Source organism: Ranitomeya variabilis, chromosome 6 (genome assembly GCF_051348905.1).
Source record: "Ranitomeya variabilis isolate aRanVar5 chromosome 6, aRanVar5.hap1, whole genome shotgun sequence".
Taxonomy (NCBI): domain Eukaryota; kingdom Metazoa; phylum Chordata; class Amphibia; order Anura; family Dendrobatidae; genus Ranitomeya; species Ranitomeya variabilis.
Window position 1 is genome coordinate 104,485,816 of NC_135237.1, and position 22,400 is coordinate 104,508,215.

The following is a 22,400-nucleotide window of genomic DNA, read 5'->3' on the forward strand; positions in this document are numbered from 1 at the left end:
TGTAATGAATCTTTTGCTTCTGGCTCCAGCATACCCCTCATCAAGACTGGCCCTTATCAAAACTCCCTCTCATCAACACAACACTGGACTTGATGAATCAGGAATTTGTGACTGCACAAAATAATACTAAAAAAGAAAAAGCCAATGTTCCATCTCCTAGATATATATTTACACTTTACTGTAACATTAAAATACTGTAACATTAAAGTTAAAATAAAATTAACTAACTTTACTGTAACTTTAAAATTAAATAAAAAATGAATGGCAAGAAGAGGGAGAAGAGCAACGCGTTTCGAACCAATATCCCAATATCCTGTGTCAAAGCTCAGTAGGAAAATTTTGCCACTGAATTTTGACAAACAACGCCAGATAGTGTTTGAGCCACGTTGCTTTACTAACTCTCCTTGCCACACTTATTTTTTGGGAATGAATTTTGAAATGTTACAATGACATGGAAATTTGATCTAGGAGCTGGAATATTGCCTTTTTCTTTTTTAAAATCTACAATACGTTTGGTCAGATCATGGTTCCGGGCACACTGGACTTATATCTCATAATTTTTGAGTTGGCCTTTTCCGTTTTCTTTTTGTATGCACAAAAAAATACCAGAAAATTTGAAATTTGGAGCACTGTCTTCTTTAGGTTCTGAAGATAGCAGGTTGCTGAGGTGGACCTCTGTTGCTCTCCTTTAGGTGTGTGCTGACTCACATATTCTTTAAAAACATAGTGAAACATTTCTTACACGCAGAAATTCCCCTGTTAAATAGAAATGTAATTTACCGTATCTCATAATGATAATTCTTAGTCACTTGTTTGACTACATTTGTCAAATTGTCATATCTGGTCATGTCATCTTCATGCACATACCTGTATGACAGATCTGTACTGTATAAATTCGTAATTTTTCTCCCATACTGTGACTTTTTCATAAATTCATTCACAATCCCTGAGAAAAAAATATTTGTGCATGTGACAAACATCAGATGTCAATCTCCCTGATAACTAATGCTTCCTACTTATGGTGAGATTCTTCTTATTCTTTCCATTTCTCATGGAAGATAAAAAAAAACACAGTAATTGTATATTTTAGTATGTTGGATATTTAACAACAGCAATAGGCCTTACAGGTGGAAGTGTTTATTTCCATCCGACGCTGTCAAGCAGTATGTTGCAGACATCTTGAGGCACATGTACATTGATCATTTACTAACATGTTACCTATTGTATTTTCCAATAGGTCAATAGCTTGTGAAGTGTTTGGAAGGTGGTTCACTGACCATATAACGTTTAAACGGGTTTTCTTTTACTATAAAAATTATTGTCAATGAGCCCAGATGGAAGTAATAAAGAAATAAAATCCTTTATTGACCTACCAAACGGATGCTTAACTCTGCAATCATAGGGCACCCAAAAATCTTGATGGCAGGGTTATGTAGTGCCCCATTAGAATAAATCTGTGGCCAGTGCCGCACATGCTCTCAACTGTTATATTGACTACCGATGGAACTGCTAAGAGAGCTGAGCCCTGTACTAAGATATTCCTAGCAGCCAGAAAGGCAATAATTGGCCACCACTCCATTATAAAGGGGTATATCAGAGCCTTGTTCCCAAAGTATATGTGGTTCACAGTCACCAGAATCCCCAGCGATCAGCAAGTTATCACCAAATCTTTTAGCTAGGTGATTAATAGTGAAGATCCTTTAAAGCATTACATACCATGATGCAGCAGACCATTCTGAATTGCTTGTGCTGTCTTATGTATAAGTGATTATTTCGCAATGCGAAAGTTAAGCTTCATGTGTTCTACATCTGTAAGTGGCTAAAGGATGTTAATGTATACAGAAGCCAAGGGTTTCCTCAGGCTATGTGCACACCTTTAGTATTTGCAGCAGACTTTTTGGGTGCAAAAAACAGAGTGTTAGCAGGTTAAATGCTGCTTAAATACATGCATTTTTGCATGCATTTTTTTAACATGGTTTAGTTGTATTTTTTTTCCCGTTCGTTTGAATGGGTGAAAAACCACAAAACGGTGAAATAATTTACATGCTTTACATTTGAAAAATGCTTTGAAAGTTCAATTCTACAAGGGAAAAACAGTCCTAGAGCTCATTCTCGGATTCTGAATACGGACTTCTCACAGAAGACTATGTTACAGTTCGAGTTCGGCAGCCCAGACAAAGCTTGTTGAAAAACGTGGGGTCCCCTCTATTTTTAATAACAAGTGCAGGCAAAGCAGACAGCTGTGGACCTTTCCCACACTATTGCTCGTTCACCCATTTATCAATAAAATGATCCAATTAAGTAATCCACATTCATCTTTTTTGTCTCCGGTGCCGATGGATAGGAATAAAGCTACCGTTATGCACAGGTGCTGGCTGGTGAATACTCTCATCAGCATTGCCTACTCTCGCTGCTACAAGTGACAGCAAGTGATACTGATGACAGTAGTAGTCATTAGCAGGCACCTAACTGGTGGTAACCTTGTCACCGCCGCTCACAACTGCTGACTCACCCACTGTACTCTGTGTAACAACATGAGAACCCAGTGGCTGTGACCGGCGGTGACTTCAGTAAGGTTACCGCAGGTCAGAGCCGATGTTTCCCACACTGTCACACAGAGGACAGAATGGGAACTGCCTGATGTTTGGGCCCCCCATTCACTTTAATTGGGTTCGTGATCAAGTTCATATACCGTTCTGGTACCTGTTATGATCCGGTGACCTTGGAGCCGCATGGGACTTTCTCTGGAGTAGGTGGAACCTGTACTGACCGCAAACCCTAAACTGACACCGCAACTAGAAGTAGCCGTGGGGTGTACCTAACACATCCTAGACACCTCGACACAGCCGGAGGACTAAATACCCCTATAGATGGAAATGGGAATTCTATCTTGCCTCAGAGCAGAACCCCAAAGGATAGGCAGCCCCCCACAAATATTGACTGTGAGTGTTAGAGGAAAGACACATGTAGGCAGAAAACAGGATTTAGCAAAAGAGGCCACGCTAGCTAAATAGGAAAGGATAGGACAGAATATTAAGCGGTCAGTATTAAAAACCTAAAAATATCCACAGCAGAAAATACAAAATTCCACCATCTAACTAAAGACATGGAATGTATATCTGCATCTCCTGAGAATCCAACTAGACTGGAAAAATCCAAACACAGTCTAAGCTGGACAAGAAAAAACAATGAATAGCACTGAATTGTAAAGCACACAGCATGTGTGCTGCAGAAACAAAAACCAGACACTTATCTTGGCTGATTTGGCAGCAGGGCAGGAGGAACCAGACAGAGATGTAAAACCTCCAAGAACAATGGACAACTGGCAAGGGCTAATGAATCCTGCACACCTAAATACCCCAGTCAGAACTGCAATCAGCCGGGACACCTGCCCAGGATTGCAACCCAGGGACAACTGTATTACCACCAACAACCACCGGAGGGAACCCAAGAACAGAATTCACAACAAGTACCCAAACCAAACTTTATTTTGATTAAGTTCAGCCAAACCCAACAGACCCAAACATCCACTGGTCCTCCCATCCCCACTGAAAATCGCTCTTTTCAACATGTTATGGACAGTGGCTCGCGGGGTGCTTGACTACAGCTTGTTTATTCGATTTGGACCTTTGTGTTCATGGATATTAGATTAGTTTCCACCGAATGGCTATCATGTTTTATGTGTACGGACATTATCAGACTGTAGCAGAATCTCAAGTGCTGGATTGTAATTTTCAGCAGGTCACTATTGTTTTGCCAGTGATCTAGAAAACTTTAGAACTAACCCTTTCATAATGATTTCCACATATTTATGTTTAATCAAAATTAGAGGATTTCTGCGCATTAGCACAGATGAAATAGGTCTGCAGAGTGATGCTGCTGTAAAGAAAGTCAAGTGATAGAAGATAAAAGTATAAACTAATCTCTATTTTATTATGACTGCCAAATCATTGGCAAAAAGCAGCATCCTTTTATTTCAATTTTAATCATGCCTACATTTTAATACCATACTTCTTTTGTAATTCTCCTGGCATTCCTAGTGTATGTTCGTTCCAGCCAAAACACCGGACTAAATTGCATGGCTAAGAGCAGTTACACTATTCAAGTAAATCTCCAAAATAACAAATGATTGTAGAAAGGCGATGTACCAGTGCGTGTCTCTATTCCTTTCCCACTTTTTAGTTATCAGGTAAGCAATATAGTGGGCTGTAAAATAAGTCATAAAATGAGCCAGTTATAATGCAATAATCAGTGACCATCAGTGCTTGGAAAAATGAGTTTGCTCTCGCTGGCACTAACGAGGATCACATGATTATTTAATTACAGCATCATTTTTGCCTTGTTGCTGCCAATATATCAACAATTAATAGGGCAAATAGAGGAGACTGCAGCCTAAAGGAACCAAAATGTGGATATGGAAATGAGGCCGGACATTGTTGAAAATAAGAACAATTTTATATTTAACATTTAACAGGAAAATATCCAATGAATGTTACATTTACTGTCTTAAAGGGTTAGTCCAAATTTCATAGTTAAGTGTTGTTGGATAGTGCTTGTAAAAAGAAGCAGTTTTGCAATTTTCTGTTTGATAAAATTTGCAGCTGTTCTTGATTTCTTAACACTTTTATTTACAACTCGTTTCCTAGGAAAATGACCACCGCTGCTATCTAGTTTGTAAGCACTGTACTGCAGATGACTGGCATTAAGAGATAAGAGTGTGATCCAGTGATCCAGCCAGTGCTTACAAGTTCAATAGAAAAAAGCTTGTAAGCACTGTGCATGTTCAGCCACTGGTGGTGGTCATTCAACTAGGCAAGGACCCGTATACAAAAGGAAAAAAGTGTTAATATCACAAGAAGGGCTATACATTTTAATAAACAGTACATTTCAAAAGTGCTTGTTCTAACAACACTATCCAACAATAGCCATCTATGAAGATGGGAATAAACCTTCAAGAAAAAAATAATCTTGTGCAATCTCCTATATTATGGTTATGCATAGTTCACTATAGGTGGTGTCTGACTGATGTTCATGAATGCAAAAAGTATCACTTGGCATTTTCCCTGTACAGCACTGCTCCCAAGCTGGCAATCCTTCCCCGTGCAGGTTGAGATGTGGTGCCTTACTTACAATTATTGATCATACTGTACCAATATTTTCCACAGCAATTCACAGGCTTTGCCATCATTCACTGTCCCCATCTGGACTAACAGGCTACATTATTTATAATGTATGCATTTTGGAGTGCAGAGGAAACCAGAATAAGCAAACCCAAGCAAACAGAGCGAGGAGAAAACTGCATGGTTCAAATTGGTCGATTGGAACCCAGGACCCCAGTGCTGCAAAGCAGCCGTGCTGACGGTCGAGCTATGGTGCTTTGTAGGGTAAATGATAAAGGAGTCTCTGTTTTTTTCCTCTTTTTTTCTCATGATTGCTGTGGGCAGGGCCGCCATCAGGGCATTACTGCCCTGACTGGCGTATGGGGCCCGGTGAGCAGAGGGGGCCCGCATCGGGCCCCATCTCATCTGCTCACCGGGCCCCTACCGGCAGGCTAAACCGGGCCCTTAGCGGCGCCTGGGCAGTTTAACGCTATTGACATGCGGTTGCAGGCCCGCGCCGGCATGTCAATAGATAACAGCCGCCAGCCAGAGACTGGCAGCTGACTTCAGCTGCAGCGTGCACATTGTCAGCGTCTGACATAATTGGAGGGGAGCTTCGCTGCAGGAGCACGGCCAGGTAAGAAAAACTTGTTTTTGTTTTGTTTTTTATTGAGAGCGGCGATCCGGGGGGCCCGGGGCAAACTGTGAGATATGGGGGGCAGACTGTGAGACACGGGCCCAGAATGCTGGACACAGGGGCAGAATGCTGGACACACGGGCAGAATGCTGGACACAGGGGGGCAGAATGCTGGACACGGGGGCAGAATGCTGGACACGGGGGGCAGAATGCTGGAAATGGGGGCAGAATGCTGGACACAGGGGACATAATGCTGGACACAGGGGCAGAATGCTGGACACGGGGGACAGAATGCTGGACACAGGGGCAGAATGCTGGACATGGGGGCAGAATGCTGGACATGGGGCAGAATGCTGGACATTGGGGCAGAATGCTGGACACGGGGGAGCAGAATGCTGGACACGGGGGCAGAATGCTGGACACGGGGGCAGAATGCTGGACATGGGGGCAGAATGCTGGACATGGGGGCAGAATGCTGGACACGGGGGACAGAATGCTGGACACGGGGCAAAATGCTGGACATTGGGGCAGAATGCTGGACAGTGGGGCAGAATGCTGGACACAGAGGCAGAATGCTGGACATGGGGGCAGAATGCTGGACATTGGGGCAGAATGCTGGACATTGGGGCAGAATGCTGGACATGGGGGCAGAATGCTGGATATGGAGGCAGACTGCGAGACACAGGGGGCAGAATGGAGATACGGGGCATGATTGGAGACACAGGGCAGGATGAAATACATGGAGGCATGACTGGAGACATTGGGGGCATGACTAGAGACACTGGGGGCATGACTAGAGACACTGGGGGCATGACTAGAGACACTGGGGGCATGACTGGAGACACTGGGGGCAGGATTGGAGACACTGGGGGCAGGATTGGAGACAGATGGGGCAGAATGGAGACACGGGGCATGATTTTAGACACGGGGCAGGATTGCAGACATGGGGGCATGATTGGAGACATAGGGGGCAGAATGGAGATATGGGCATGATTGGAGACACAAGGCAGAATGGAGATACGGGGCATGATTGGAGATACGGGGCATGATTGGAGACACGGGGCAGGATGAAAGACATGGGGGCATGATTAGAGACAGATAGGGCAGGGTTGGAGACAGATTGTGCAGGATTATGGGGCAGGATGGATACGATGGAGACATATGGGGCAGGATTGGGAAATCATATGGGGCAGAATGGATACTCATGAGGGCAGGATGGGAGAACATATGGCTGAAGTCAGAAATGAGACACACGGGGGCTAGGATGGGGAATATTATTACCATAGGGGCTAATTAAGGGATATTATTACTGCAGCGATGTATTTATTTTATTCTTTGAGTATACTGTTTTAAATGGGGGGACGGTCCTGTTACTGTGTAGAGTGATACTATGTCACCTTTTTTTGGCATGTGGTGTAATGTAGAAGTTGGAAAAAGTTAAGTAATGTGTTCTGCAAGCGAAGCTTGAGATAACTCTGTTATTTCCTGCAGAGACCTGCCCTGGCTGGAAGAAGTGATGGCGATCTGTGCTGGATGAAAAATGAAAAACAAAGATGAAGGACTTCACCTAGAGATGTCACTGGTGAGTCAGTGTGTTACCTATACACTGACACTGTATACTATATACAGAGGTCCTGTGTATAATGTCACCAGTGATCACTGTATTACCTATACATTATATACAGAGCTCCTGTGTATAATATCACCAGTGATCACTGTATTACCTGTACCCAGACACTGCATACTAAGTACAGGTCTCCTGTGTATAATGGCACTTATGGTGATAGTATTGTGTTTTTTTATTATTGATCAGTATTGTAGTATTCAGTCACTATGTGGTGGTAATATGTGGTCTGGACATGGTGTTGCGGTATTTGTTCCTTGTATGTAGTATTATTTGGTCACTTTGTGGTGGTAATATGTGGTCTGGTCATGGTGCGGTGATATTTGTTCCTTGTATGTGATATTATTCTGTCTCTGGTGGTAATATGTGGTCTGGTCATGGTGTTGTGGTATTTGATCCTTATATGTGATATTATTGGTCATTTTAAAAATTGAAAAATAAATAAAAATATACCTAAATTGTATTGCATATTTTAACAAATATTTAATAGGTTACAGTAGAGTAGGGCCAGGCCAAAAGTGTCTACCGTATTATGGTGATGGCTTCAAAAATCTTTTGGCCAAAACAAAAGCTGCCGGCTATATGTGTGATCTGGTGATAGGAACTGTTAATGTGTGATAGGTGAGAAGTGGAGTTTTCCCAAGAGAAAGCGGTGGGACTGTGGACAGTTTGAGGGGTGGAGGTGGGGCTGGGGTGCAGCCTGGGCGGAGTTTCAAGGGGGCCCCAAAAATTTATCCAGTATGGGGCCCCGAAATTGCTAGTGGCAGCCCTGGCTGTGGGCACCAGTGTTGGAAGCACCACCAATCAGGAAGTAATGGCATACGCTCTCAACAAAGTGTGCAACATTCCATAAGCCTTTCCTGTAATTTATTTATATGACCAAATGCAACAATGGCAGGGCATGCCAAATTGTTCTTGGAATGATTCAATTCAGATAGAAGCTGAACGCCGCTGATGTTTATCTTATAAGAATAAGCAAGCAACAATATAGATGCCCAAGACCCATGGGCAAAGTAAAAAACAGCAATTATACGGTTAAAGATCTAGGTTCTGTGGTAGAGGTGGCTGGGCAAAGTAAGGTTCGCCGATGAGGTAGAAGCCTGATCTCTGAGACCCCTTTTTTTCCTGAGATTGAAGGGTCCTAAGTGCTATTATAGCACTGTATTATTTTTTTACTTTCCTTGTACACCTGGTCGGCCCAATTCACTTAAATTGAGTTATACTATAATTGGCAGGGGAAGACATTGAAAGGGATACAGTGCTAATCCAGCACCAGACCCTCTTCATTCTTAGGATTCCAGGTACCTTAAGCTAATCAACTACAGCTTGTTTGCTAACAATACAAGTCAGGATAGGGGAGGCTTAAGGTACCGTCACATTGTTTTACAATGGTAACCAGGGTAAATATCGGGTTACTAAGCACAGGGCCGTGCTTAGTAACCCGATGTTTACCCTGGTTACCAGTGTAAAATGTAAAAAAACAAACAGTACATACTCACCTTCGCGTCCCCCGCCGTCCGCTTCCTGCACTGACTGAGCGCCGGCCATAAAGTAAAAGCACAGCACAGAGGTGACGTCACCGCTCTGCTGTTAGGGCCGGCACTCAGTCAGTGCAGGAAGTGGACGCCGGGGGACGCGAAGGTGACTATGTACTGTTTGTTTTTTTACATTTTACACTGGTAACCAGGGTAAACATCGGGTTACTAAGCGCGGCCCTGCGCTTAGCAACCCAATGTTTACCCTGGTTACCCAGGGACCTCGTTGGTCGCTGGAGAGCGGTCTGTGTGACAGCTCTCCAGCGACCAAACAGCGACGCTGCAGCGATCGGTATCGTTGTCTGTATCGCTGCAGCGTCGCTTAGTGTGACGGTACCTTTAGTTACATTCTTGACACTCAATAGCAACAGTCGCAAAGTTTGTCATAGTTTGCTAAAATTACACCTACATCCAAAGTTACTAGTTAAGTTTAGTGATTAATTTTTCCTGGAAAGAAACAATGGGAAACTTCAAACTAGCTAATGTAAGAGCACACAACAATATGATTTGACTGTACAGCCATGGTCAAAAGTTAAGAAACTGAGATAAATTTTGGTTTCACAAAGTTTGCTGCTTCAGTGTTGATAGTTCTTTTTATCAGATATTTTTACAGAAATGCAATTATACTAATTTCATAAGTTTATAAACTTGCATTGAGAAATACATCAAGTTTATGCAAAGACTCAATATTTACAATGTTGACCTTTATTTTTCCAGACTTTGCCCTGGCATACTGGGTATCATTTTCTGGGCCAAATCCTAATTTAATACAACCCATTCTTACCTAATCAGTGCTTGGAGCTTATCACAATGTATGAGTTTTTGTTTGTCCAAATGCTTTTTAGGATTAACCACAGGTTCTCAATAGTATTGAGATCTGGGGAGTCTTCTGGCCATGGACACAAAATTTCAATGTTGTTTTCACCGAGCCACTTAGTTATCAGTTGTGTCTTGTAACATCGTGGTTCATCATGGTGGAAAAAGCATTGTTCACACCAGATTACTCATGGATCATTGGGAGATGTTGCTCTGGGTGAAAGTTTAGATACCACAGCATTCTTGGTAACTTTGCAGGAAGTACAGGGATTGGACTGCAGAGGACTGGAGTAAAGTTATTTTATTTGATGAAGCCCCCTTCAGTTTGTTCAGGACATCTGGAGGGTTGACTTTCCAAAGACAAAATGGTGACTACTACCAAAAGCAAAGAGCACCATTTCACAAAAGTTATAACTAAGTGCCGTGGTGAAAAAAAACATTCAAATTTCTTTTCCATGCCCAGGAAACTCCCCAGGTCTCAAAAGCAAGTGGACAAACAAAAAACAGAAACTGTGTTAAATTCCAAGCACTGATTAGGCAAGAATGAGTTTCCTTCAGCCAGGTTTTGGCCCACAAGCTGATATCCAGATGCCAGGGCGAATTACAGAAGTCTTAGAAAATAAGGGTCAACACTGAGAATATTGCGACTTTGCATAAACTTAATGTATTTGTCAATAAAAGTTTAAAAACTTATGATATGTTTATAATTGTACTTCACTAACCATAGAAACATTAGACTAAAAGATCGAAAAACATTGAAGCAACATTGTGAAAATCAAAATTTGTCTAAGTCTGAAAATCTTTGGCCACAACTTTAATTTGCAGTTCTTTGGTTTGGATGAGTACATTTCTATTATCAAGGTGCATTTGAATATTACTGTAATACATTTTGTAAAAACCCAATAATGTAACATTTATAAAGAGGGAAAATACCTTTGATCGGGAAATGGGCCATGCAAAAGACAAACCAGAACTAAAACGTGTTAGTCTTCATTTCCTCCAGGTATCCACCCAGTTAGACAAATAAACAAGCAAATCTGCCTCTGATGACAGTTATTTCCACAGTTTGCTCTGTAACAAAAATAAAGAAATAAATGAAAAGCTTTGCTAATGTGAATTGTCTGTAATGCTCCCAATTCAGTAGTCTACACTCTACAGCTGTCTTTCTGCTCACAATGTAAATGGCATGCTAAGCATGTGTTCGGAAAGGTATGATTTGCCTTTTCATTTGCAATTTAGTAATGCAAGGGAAACGCAAAGCAATGTTTTTCTAGTCTGGCATGTACATACCACTAAAATAGTAGGCCTCTTAGCTCGGAATAATAACTATGCTAGAGTCAGGAAGAGACAGGTTTTGTAGATTTCACCACAGGTAAATATTAAAATGCAGACACTGTTGGGTAGGGGCAAGATAATATGAGTGCACATGCACCAAACCACAACATAATGTTTATTTCAGGAAGCTGTTAAGCTGTCAGCCAAACCATGCATACGTAAGATAAATAGCACCTTCATGAGATTGTCTTGCACATAACTAATAGACAAGATCTGTAATTTTATCAGCTGTATTCTATCTGGTATCTAAAATCTATTCTCTTCATTACTTTATGGGTTTTGCAGACTTGGTTACATCATAATTATTAAATTATTTTGTGAGCGCCTGGAGATTTTAAAGAAGCACTCCTATCAAAGTTTTTACCCTCTTAATATATTGCAATCATCATATTATATAACACTGTGTGCTTACAATTGCTCATTTCGCCTTTCAGCACAGCTAATTATTCTCTTTTTTTCCCTTCTTCCTCCCTACTGCCAGGGACTTTTGCAGTGACTTATAACTATTTCTACATAGAACTTAGAAGGACTCAGCTAGTCAGTTTTTAATCACTTTATGTCATAGACCTAATGGAAAAGAGAATAATTATCTGGGTGGAAGGGTAAAATGAGCAATTGTAAGTACATAGTGCTATATAATATGATGACTGCAATATATTGAGATGGTAAAAATTTTGATGGGAGTGCTTCTTTAAAGACATTAGCCACTACTTTTGTTATTGATAGCCTATTCTTAGACTAGCCCATTTATATTTGATTGGTGGGTGTGCAACACCAAGCATTGAGCTGATAAGCTTTCATCTGCGCCACCTAGAAGTTCTCAGATGCTGCCTGAAAAAAGCAGCTCTGTAATTTCTATAGTGTCAGCAGTCGGGTACTACAGATTCATTTGAATAGAGGGTGAATTTGTAGTACCTGGCCATGGCCACTATAGAAAAGAGATTATGTGTTCTTGCAGCATCTGAGAATTTCTGGCGATTGGCGAACATCGGTATCATGTGATCAGCGGAGGTTGCAAGGTGTTGCATCCCCACTAACAAGATATTAGTGTCCTATTTAAGGATAGGCTATCAATATAAAAGTAATGTCCACCCCCTTTAATGTTTATGACATCGTTTATCTGGTTGGTTCTTTGTGCTAATAATATACAGTATATGCTAGATTGATACAAATGTCGTTCCATAAATTCTGTTCTTTATGTACTGAATACATTTTCCAATTTGCCATTTATACAACTTCAGTGGCTTGCTTTGCAGCCAATATCTGGACATATGAGAACAATGAGGATATGCTCTGTGACATTTTCGGAGGTCACTGTGCAGACGGGTGGAGGAGCACGAAGGAGTCGACCTGTCCTTTTCACCTAATGTGTGATGTAATTTGTTTTAGGCTTTGTTCACACTGAGTTTTCGGAGGCATGGTTTTCAAGCAGAAAAAAATGACTTTTTGGAGATTTTCTTTTTCCGAAAAGGTTTTGGAAGATTTTATTTTTTTTACCTAAAGTGTTTTTTTTTTGCAACCTTTTGATTTGACTGTGGCTGGTTTCGATCGGATTGTTTCAGTAATTGACATGCACTATTTTTTTCCACTAGATGTTTTTCAAAACCTTTTCAGGGAAAAAACTCTTCATATGAACAGCAAAGTGGATTTCCCTTGGAAATGAAGAGGAAGAGTTTTTTTTAAACATATTTTAGTCTGTTTTTAAAGTGGCTTTTGGGGCACATCCTTTCTCAAGAACCTCACAGTAAACATAGCATAAAGGTATGTTCACAGTATGTCATTTTCTATTTTTCAAGCACAAGAGGCTTTAGGAGTGGCTTCTTTTCTTCTGAGCTTTGTAAACCTGGATCATCTTTTATCTGTATCTCTTTTTTCATTTTCTGGGCACTTTTTCATCATTGTTTTCTGTCATTTTTATCAGCGGTGGTTTGGGGCTCATTTTACTGCCATTTTCCAGACATTTTTTAACTCAATTAAATAATGAAGAAAATGCTTTTTTAGCCTTCGTATTGACTTCTTTTGTGAAGTTTTGAGTGTCTTCCTAGTGGAAAACAATAGAAAAATGTACAACATACTTATGACTGGTATCTTACATTGCCTTGTGCAGGCATGTACTACGGAGGACAGAAAATGAACTTCAATCCAATATTGCAGCCAGCATGCAGCAAGCGGGTAAGGAAAGGGTGAATCAAACACCCGAAAACCCCGCCTCTATGGCTGAAAATTGTTCCCTCCAAATTCAGGTAACAGAGTCCCTTTAGTGTTTTTAGAGATGTTCCAGAACGTGTACGTACAGTGGGGCAAAAAAGTATTTAGTCATTCAGCAATAGTGCAAGTTCCACCACTTAAAAAGATGAGAGGCGTCTGTAATTTACATCATAGGTAGACCTCAACTATGGGAGACAAACTGAGAAATAAAAATCCAGAAAATCACATTGTCTGTTTTTTTTATCATTTTATTTGCATATTATGGTGGAAAATAAGTATTTGGTCAGAAACAAACAATCAAGATTTCTGGCTCTCACAGACCTGTAACTTCTTCTTTAAGAGTCTCCTCTTTCCTCCACTCATTACCTGTAGTAATGGCACCTGTTTAAACTTGTTATCAGTATAAAAAGACACCTGTGCACACCCTCAAACAGTCTGACTCCAAACTCCACTATGGTGATGACCAAAGAGCTGTCAAAGGACACCAGAAACAAAATTGTAGCCCTGCACCAGGCTGGGAAGACTGAATCTGCAATAGCCAACCAGCTTGGAGTGAAGAAATCAACAGTGGGAGCAATAATTAGAAAATGGAAGACATTCAAGACCACTGATAATCTCCCTCGATCTGGGGCTCCACACAAAATCCCACCCCGTGGGGTCAGAATGATCACAAGAACGGTGAGCAAAAATCCCAGAACCACGCGGGGGGACCAAGTGAATGAACTGCAGAGAGCTGGGACCAATGTAACAAGGCCTACCATAAGTAACACACTACGCCACCATGGACTCAGATCCTGCAGTGCCAGACGTGTCCCACTGCTTAAGCCAGTACATGTCCGGGCCCGTCTGAAGTTTGCTAGAGAGCATTTGGATGATCCAGAGGAGTTTTGGGAGAATATCCTATGGTCTGATGAAACCAAACTGGAACTGTTTGGTAGAAACACAACTTGTCGTGTTTGGAGGAAAAAGAATACTGAGTTGCATCCATCAAACACCATACCTACTGTAAAGCATGGTGGTGGAAACTTCATGCTTTGGGGCTGTTTCTCTGCAAAGGGGCCAGGACGACTGATCCGGGTACATGAAAGAATGAATGGGGCCATGTATCGTGAGATTTTGAGTGCAAACCTCCTTCCATCAGCAAGGGCATTGAAGATGAAATGTGGCTGGGTCTTTCAACATGACAATGATCCAAAGCACACCGCCAGGGCAACGAAGGAGTGGCTTCGTAAGAAGCATTTCAAGGTCCTGGAGTGGCCTAGCCAGTCTCCAGATCTCAACCCTATAGAAAACCTTTGGAGGGAGTTGAAAGTACGTGTTGCCAAGCGAAAAGCCAAAAACATCACTGCTCTAGAGGAGATCTGCATGGAGGAATGGGCCAACATACCAACAAAAGTGTGTGGCAACCTTGTGAAGACTTACAGAAAACGTTTGACCTCTGTCATTGCCAACAAAGGATATATTACAAAGTATTGAGATGAAATTTTGTTTCTGACCAAATACTTATTTTCCACCATAATATGCAAATAAAATGATAAAAAAACAGACAATGTGATTTTCTGTTTTTTTTTTTTCTCAGTTTGTCTCCCATAGTTGAGGTCTACCTATGATGTAAATTACAGACGCCTCTCATCTTTTTAAGTGGTGGAACTTGCACTATTGCTGAATGACTAAATACTTTTTTGCCCCACTGTATGGCCAGCAAGTCCTTTTCTCATACAAACTAACTGAACAGCTTTTTCAATAATTTTGATAATTTTTGCCTCCTTTTTTTAGCTAACTTGCTCATGAAGCAGAAAAAAAGACAGTGTGGACATAACTGTTCATTGTAACCTTGCCCGCTGCATACATCATAAATACGGAGACATCAGGACAAAGCAGTCAGCATTGGATATTGATTGTACTCTGCAATAATAAAAAAGCCATATTTTTCGATGGTTACGGATTTGAGCCAAAAAAATTTTTATCCTTGCGATTTTGCGACATTCTTGAATGGGAACTGCAAGTTATATTGCAATCAAAATCGTCAAATGCAAGATACATTGCATAGCTTCATAGCTTCATGTGCGGGAATTTTTTTTTCTGTATAATTTTGCCCAGGGACTTTCTTATAACAAGATATTGGAATTCTTTAATAATGATTTAAAAAGAAACAACCAAATATTATCTGAGTTTCTGAAGGATAATCTATGTCCTGCACATTCAGCTTATAGAACACAACACCTTTATAAACACCAATGTATGGCCCTTTATGACAGCTGTTAAACCTTTGTGATAGCTGTTAATGCAGTAATGAGATCTTTGATTGTAAGTATGATTATTATTCATTTCTGGTGTCTCATTAATAAAATATCTTTTACGTGCATCCCAGTATGGTTGGTTTTAGCTGACAATACGATGGGTGGCTGGTTTTAGCTGACCAGGCTCCTTGGGCTTGCTATAAAGGCCCCGTCTCACTTAGCGATTTACCAACGATCACGACCAGCGATATGACCTGGCCGTGATCGTTGGTAAGTCGCTGTGTGGTCGCTGGGGAGCTGTCACACAGACCGCTCTCCCCAGCGACCAACGATCAGGGGAACGACTTCGGCATCGTTGAAACTGTCTTCAACGATGCCGAAGTCCCCCTGCAGCACCCGGGTAACCAGGGTAAACATCGGGTTACTAAGCGCAGGGCCGCGCTTAGTAACCCGATGTTTACCCTGGTTACCAAAAAAAACAAACACTACATACTCGCCTTTCGGTGTCCAGGTCCCTTGCCGTCTGCTTCCTGCTCTGACTGACTGAGCCGCCGTACAGTGAGAGCAGAGCGCAGCGGTGACGTCACTGCTGTGCTCTCACTTCTCACTGTACGGCCGGCAGTCAGTGAGAGCAGGAAGCAGACGGCAAGGGACCTGACGGACATCAGAAGGCGAGTATGTAGTGTTTGTTTTTTTTTACATTTACGCTGGTAACCAGGGTAAACATCGGGTTACTAAGCGCGGCCCTGCGCTTAGTAACCCGATGTTTACCCTGGTTACCAGTGAAGACATCGCTGGATCGGTGTCACACACACCGATTCAGCGATGTCAGCGGGGCCTCAACGACCAAAAAAAGGTCCAGGCCATTCCGACACGACCAGCGATCTCGCAGCAGGGGCCTGATCGCTGGTACGTGTCACACATAGCGAGATCGCTATGGAGGTCGCTGTTGCGTCACAAAACTTGTGACTCAGCAGCGATCTCGCTAGCGATCTCGCTATGTGAGACGGGGCCTTAAGATAGTAGCCTCTGGACAGATGAGGTATTGCTGGGTTAGTGGTCAGTTATCTGATAACCTTATCACCAGCTAATAATCTCCCTAAAACAGGCTCTGAGTTTGCTGAAAAATTGTGCTTCATTCTAAAGGTACCGTCACACTAGGCGATATCGCCAGCAATCCGTGACGTTGCAGCGACCTGGATGGCGATATCGCTGTATTTGACACGCAGCAGCGATCTGGATCCCGCTGTGAAATTGCTGGTCGCTGCTAGAAGGTCTGCACATTATTTGGTCGCTAGGTCGCCGTGTATCGCCGTGTTTGACAGCAAAAGCGACGATACCAGCGATATTTTACACTGGTAACCAGGGTAAACATCGGGTTACTAAGCGCAGGGCCGCGCTTAGTAACCCGATGTTTACCCTGGTTACCAGCGTAAAAGTTAAAAAAACAAACAGTACATACTCACCTGCGCGTCCCCCAGCCTCTGCTTCCTGACACTAAAGCGCCGGCCCTAAACTGAAAGTGAAAGCAACAGCGGTGACGTCACCGCTCTGCTGTTAGGGCCGGAGCTCAGTCAGCGTCAGGATGCAGAGGCTGGGGGACGCGCAGGTGAGCATGTACTGTTTGTTTTTTTAACTTTTACGCTGGTAACCAGGGTAAACATCGGGTTACTAAGCGCGGCCCTGCGCTTAGCAACCCGATGTTTACCCTGGTTACCCGGGGACCTCGGCATCGCTGGTCGCTGGAGAGCGGTCTGTGTGACAGCTCTCCAGCGACCACACAGCGACGCTGCAGCGATCGGCATTGCTGTCGCTATCGCTGCAGCGTCGCTTAGTGTGACGGTACCTTTAATGTGTAATGTCAGCTGTCTGAAATAATTGTAAAATAACTGCTAGTGTATGTTATTAAATACTTTATTTATGTATTAATTGTAAAATAATTGTTTGAGTTGTAATTAGTGTTGAGCATTCCGATACTGCAAGTATCGGGTATCGGCCGATACTTGCTGTATCGGAATTTCCGATACCGAGATCCGATATTTTTGTGATATCGGGTATCGGGTATCGCAACAACATTAATGTAATAATGTGTAAAAAAGAGAATTAAAATAAAAAATATCGCTATACTCACCTGTCCGACGCAGCCGGGACCTCAGCGAGGGAACCGGCAGCGTTGTTTGTTTAAATTTTGCGCTTTTACTTGGTTACGTGAAGTCCCGGCTTGTGATTGGTCAGGGCGGCCATGTTGCCGGGACGCGGACCAATCACAGCAAGCCGTGACGAAATTACGTCACGGCTTGCTGTGATTGGTCCGCGTCCCGGCAACATGGCCGCCATTAACCAATCACAAGCCGTGACGTCACGGGAGGCTGGACATGCGCGTATTTTGAAAAGCGCGCGTGTCCAGCCTCCAGTGACGTCCCGGCAACATGGCCGCCATTAACCAATCACAAGCCGTGACGTCACGGGAGGCTGGACATGCGCGTATTTTGAAAAGCGCGCATGTCCAGCCTCCAGTGACGTCCCGGCAACATGGCCGCCATTAACCAATCACAAGCCGGGACGTCACGGGAGGCTGGACATGCGCGTATTTTGAAAAGCACGCGTGTCCAGCCTCCAGTGACGTCCCGGCAACATGGCCGCCATTAACCAATCACAAGCCGGGACGTCACGGGAGGCTGGACATGCGCGTATTTTGAAAAGCGCGCGTGTCCAGCCTCCCGTGACGTCACGGCTTGTGATTGGTTAATGGCGGCCATGTTGCCGGGACGCGGACCAATCACAGCAAGCCGTGACGTAATTTCGTCACGGCTTGCTGTGATTGGTCCGCGTCCCGGCAACATGGCGCCGTGACCAATCATAAGCCGGGACGTCACTGGAGGCTGGACACGCGCGCTTTTCAAAATACGCGCATGTCCAGCCTCCCGTGACGTCACGGCTTGTGATTGGTTAATGGCGGCCATGTTGCCCGGACTCGGACCAATCACAGCAAGCCGTGACGTAATTTCGTCACGGCTTGCTGTGATTGGTCCGCGTCCCGGCAACATGGCCGCCCTGACCAATCACAAGCCGGGACCTCACGTAACCAAGTAAAAGCGCGAATTTTAAACAAACAACGCTGCCGGTTCCCTCGCTGAGGTCCCGGCTGCGTCGGACAGGTGAGTATAGCGATATTTTTTATTTTAATTCTTTCTTTTACACATTAATATGGTTCCCAGGGCCTGAAGGAGAGTTTCCTCTCCTTCAGACCCTGGGAACCATCAGGAATACCGTCCGATACCTGAGTCCCATTGACTTGTATTGGTATCGGGTATCGGTATCGGATTGGATCCGATACTTTGCCGGTATCGGCCGATACTTTCCGATACCGATACTTTCAAGTATCGGACGGTATCGCTCAACACTAGTTGTAATGCTTTATATTATGCAGTAATAAATGTAAAATAACTGTGATAGTATATATTATTAAATACTTTATTGTATATTATTCTGTAAAAAAATTGCAATTGTATATTTTATTAAATTCAACACGGCTGTATATTATTGTAATGCTTTATATCATTCTGTAATAATTGTAAAATGTTGGTCTGTAATTCTACTGAAATGTGATATGTCTGATATATTCTATTTTTTTGATCAATAAAACCTTCAAAACTTATAAAGTGTCTTTCATTTTTTACAAGCAGTATAAAACACATACGTTATACTTTGGGAGTTGTAAGAGGTGGAAATAACATTAATGGCCATACACATAATATTCCCAATGGAAATCATTGAGAAATACACTGTCAAAATAATAATAGGCTAACAATTAATTGATTTGCTAATGACACTATCAAATCTAACAATTAATTGATCTGCTAATGACACTCAGATCAGATGACATGGTGGTTAGGATGGGTATTGTGATCAGGGACGGTCCGTGTTTCATGTGGAACCAGCCTAACTATTTTATGTACACTCACACAATCATATTCTCGGTCCATGGAAAAGCTGACCTCACGAGGACATCACTAGGACCAAAGTCTGCTCAGATATGCTGATCAGATTAAAGGGAACCTGCCACCTCCAAAATCGAAGGTGAGCTAAGCCCACTGGCATCAGGGGCTTATCTACAGCATTCTGGAATGCTGTAGATAAACCCCCAATGTATCCTGAGAGATGAGAAAAAGAGGTTATATTATACTCACCCAGGGGTGGTCCCACTGCAGTTCTGGTCCCATGGGCGTCACGGTCCGGTCCGGGGCCTCCCATCTTCTTACGATGACGTCCTCTTCTTGTCTTCACACTGCGGCTCCGGCGCAGGCGTACTTTGTCTGTCCTGTTGAGGGCAGATCAAAGTACTGCAGTGCGAAGGCGCCGGGAAAGATCAGAGAGGCCCGGCGCCTGCGCACTGCAGTACAAAGACCCTCAACAAATAGCTTATGTTGTTATTGGTTGGTTGTATTACATAATGTTTTCTGACGATTTTGAGAAGTTTTTTGAAGTTTTTTCCCCCCTGCATAATTTTCTGCAGACTTTTGACTTGACAGTGTCAAGTTTTTAGCAGATTTAACAAGGAATCTGAATCAAAGACGTGACATATAATTTATTTTTATTTTTTAGTGACGAGAATTTCAAAAATTCATTGGAAGAAAATCCACTACATGAACAGCAATGTGTGTTACCCAATACAATGAATAGGGAGCAGATTCAAAGAGTATTTGAAGCTGTTTTTTTTATGGATTTTGGAGCGGATCCACTTCAAGAACTACATCTGTATAACCATACCCGTATAATACCTGATTTGAAGAATGACTGCTTTTATTAAATGATTTTGTTGCTATCTTTGTAAGTCAATTCTAGATTGCCTTTGATGTGTGCTTTGTGATGTAAATTTTTCCTTCTCAGCACCTATGTAATCTTTAAAAACCTCTTTCATTGCAGATTGTACAAAAGTAGGAGTAACACATCATCAATATAATCAAACTCAGTTTTAGACATAAAACTCATGTTTTGCTAATTAGATTGTATTTTAGACAATAAGATATATAAATACTGGTGTATTCTGGAGTGGTATGCCAGTATGTAACTTTACAATTTAGTTTAATATACTGATTCATCAACATGTTTTCTGTTTTACAATCATACCTGTCTCCTAGCTCCAATGGCTGATGTTTAAACATTTTAACCCCTTCAAGTCGCGGGCCGGCCCTTTTTTGTTTTTGCGTTTTCACTTCCCTCCTTCCCAGAGCTATAACTTTTTTATTTTTCCGTCAATATGGTCATGTGAGGGCTTATTTTTTGCGGGACGAGTTGTACTTTTGTGCGACACCATTGGTTTTACCATGTCTTTTACTAGAAAACGGGAAAAAAATTCCAAGTGCGGTGAAATTGCAAAAAAAGTGCTATCCCACACTTGTTTTTTGTTTGGCTTTTTTGCTAGGTTCACTAAATGCTAAAACTAACCTGCCACTGTGATTCTCTAGGTCATTACGAGTTCATAGACACCTAACATGTCTAGGTTATTTTTTATCCAAGTGGTGAAAAAAAAATTCAAAACTTTGCTTAAAAAAAAAAAAGTGCCATTTTCCGATACCCGAAGTGTCTCCATTTTTCGTGATCTGGGGTCGGGTGAGTGCTTATTTTTTGCGTGCCGAGCTGATGTTTTTAATAATTTCACATTTGTGCATATACGTTCTTTTGATCGCCCGTTATTGCATTTTAATGCAATGTCGCGGCAACCAAAAAAACGTAATTCTGGAGTTTCAATTTTTTTTTTCGCTACGCTGTTTAGCGATCAGGTTTATGCTTTTTTTATTGATAGATCGGGCGATTCTGAATGCGGTGATACCAAATATGTGTAGGTTTAATTTTTTTTTACTGTTTTATTTAGGATGGGGCGAAAGGGGGGTGATTTAAACTTTTATATTTTTTATATTTTTTCATATTTTTAAAAACATTTTTTTTTACTTGTGCCATGCTTCAATAGCCTCCATGGGAGGCTAGAAGCTGGCACCACTCGATTGGCTCAGCTACATAGCAGCGATCATGAGATCGCTGCTATGTAGCTGAATTGCAGGTGTGCTGTGAGCGCCGACCACAGGGGGGCGCTCACAGCACGCCGGCATTAGTAACCATAGAGGTCTCAAGGACTGGCTTTTAACCCCTTAGTGAAAGAGCCAATTTGGTACTTAATGACTGAGCCAATTTTTACAATTCTGACCACTGTCACTTTATGAGGTTATAACTCTGGAACGCTTTATCGGATCCCACTGATTCTGAGACTGTTTTTTCGTGACATATTGTACTTCAAGTTAGTGGTAACATTTCTTCGATATTGCGATTATTTATGAAAAAAACGGAAATATGGCGAAAATTTTTAAAATTTTGCAATTTTCAAACTTTGTATTTTTATGCCTTTAAATCAGAGAGATATGTCACGAAAAATAGTTAATAAATAACATTTCCCACATGTCCACTTTACATCAGCACAATTTTGGAACCAACATTTTTTTTTGTTAGGGAGTTATAAGGGTTAAAAGTTGACCAGCAATTTCTCATTTTTACAACACCATGTTTTTTTTAGGGACCACATCACCTTTGAAGTCATTTTGAGGGGTCTATATGATAGAAAATAACCAAGTGTGACACCATTCTAAAAACTGCACCCCTCAAGCTGCTCAAAACCACATTCAAGAAGTTTATTAACCCTTTACGTACTTCACAGGAACTGAAACAATGTGGAAGAAAAAAATGAACATTTAACTTTTTTTTGCAAACATTTTACTTCAGAACCATTTTTTTTAATTTTCACAAGTGTAAAAACAGAAATTTAACCACAAATTTTGTTGTGCAATTTCTCCTGAGTACGCCGATACCCCATATGTGGACGTAAACCACTGTTTGGGCGCACCGCAGAGCTTG

The 22,400-nt window shown here is 42.0% G+C and overlaps 1 protein-coding gene across 3 annotated transcripts in view; it reads right to left on the bottom strand.

Moving 5' to 3' along the window:
- The window catches only part of SATB1 (SATB homeobox 1), a 237,401-nt gene that overhangs the window by 166,321 nt on the left and 48,680 nt on the right, over positions 1 to 22,400 (bottom strand). The window contains exons 2-3 of one of the 3 annotated variants that reach the window (XM_077268873.1): positions 10,645 to 10,782; positions 868 to 946 (exon numbers count right to left, since the gene is read on the bottom strand). The exons of 1 other annotated variant lie outside the window; for it this stretch is intronic. The gene's annotated coding sequence lies outside the window, so the exon portion shown is untranslated. The remainder of the gene's footprint in view (positions 1 to 867; positions 947 to 10,644; positions 10,783 to 22,400) is intronic. One more of the 3 variants, XM_077268872.1, reaches the window with a different exon arrangement.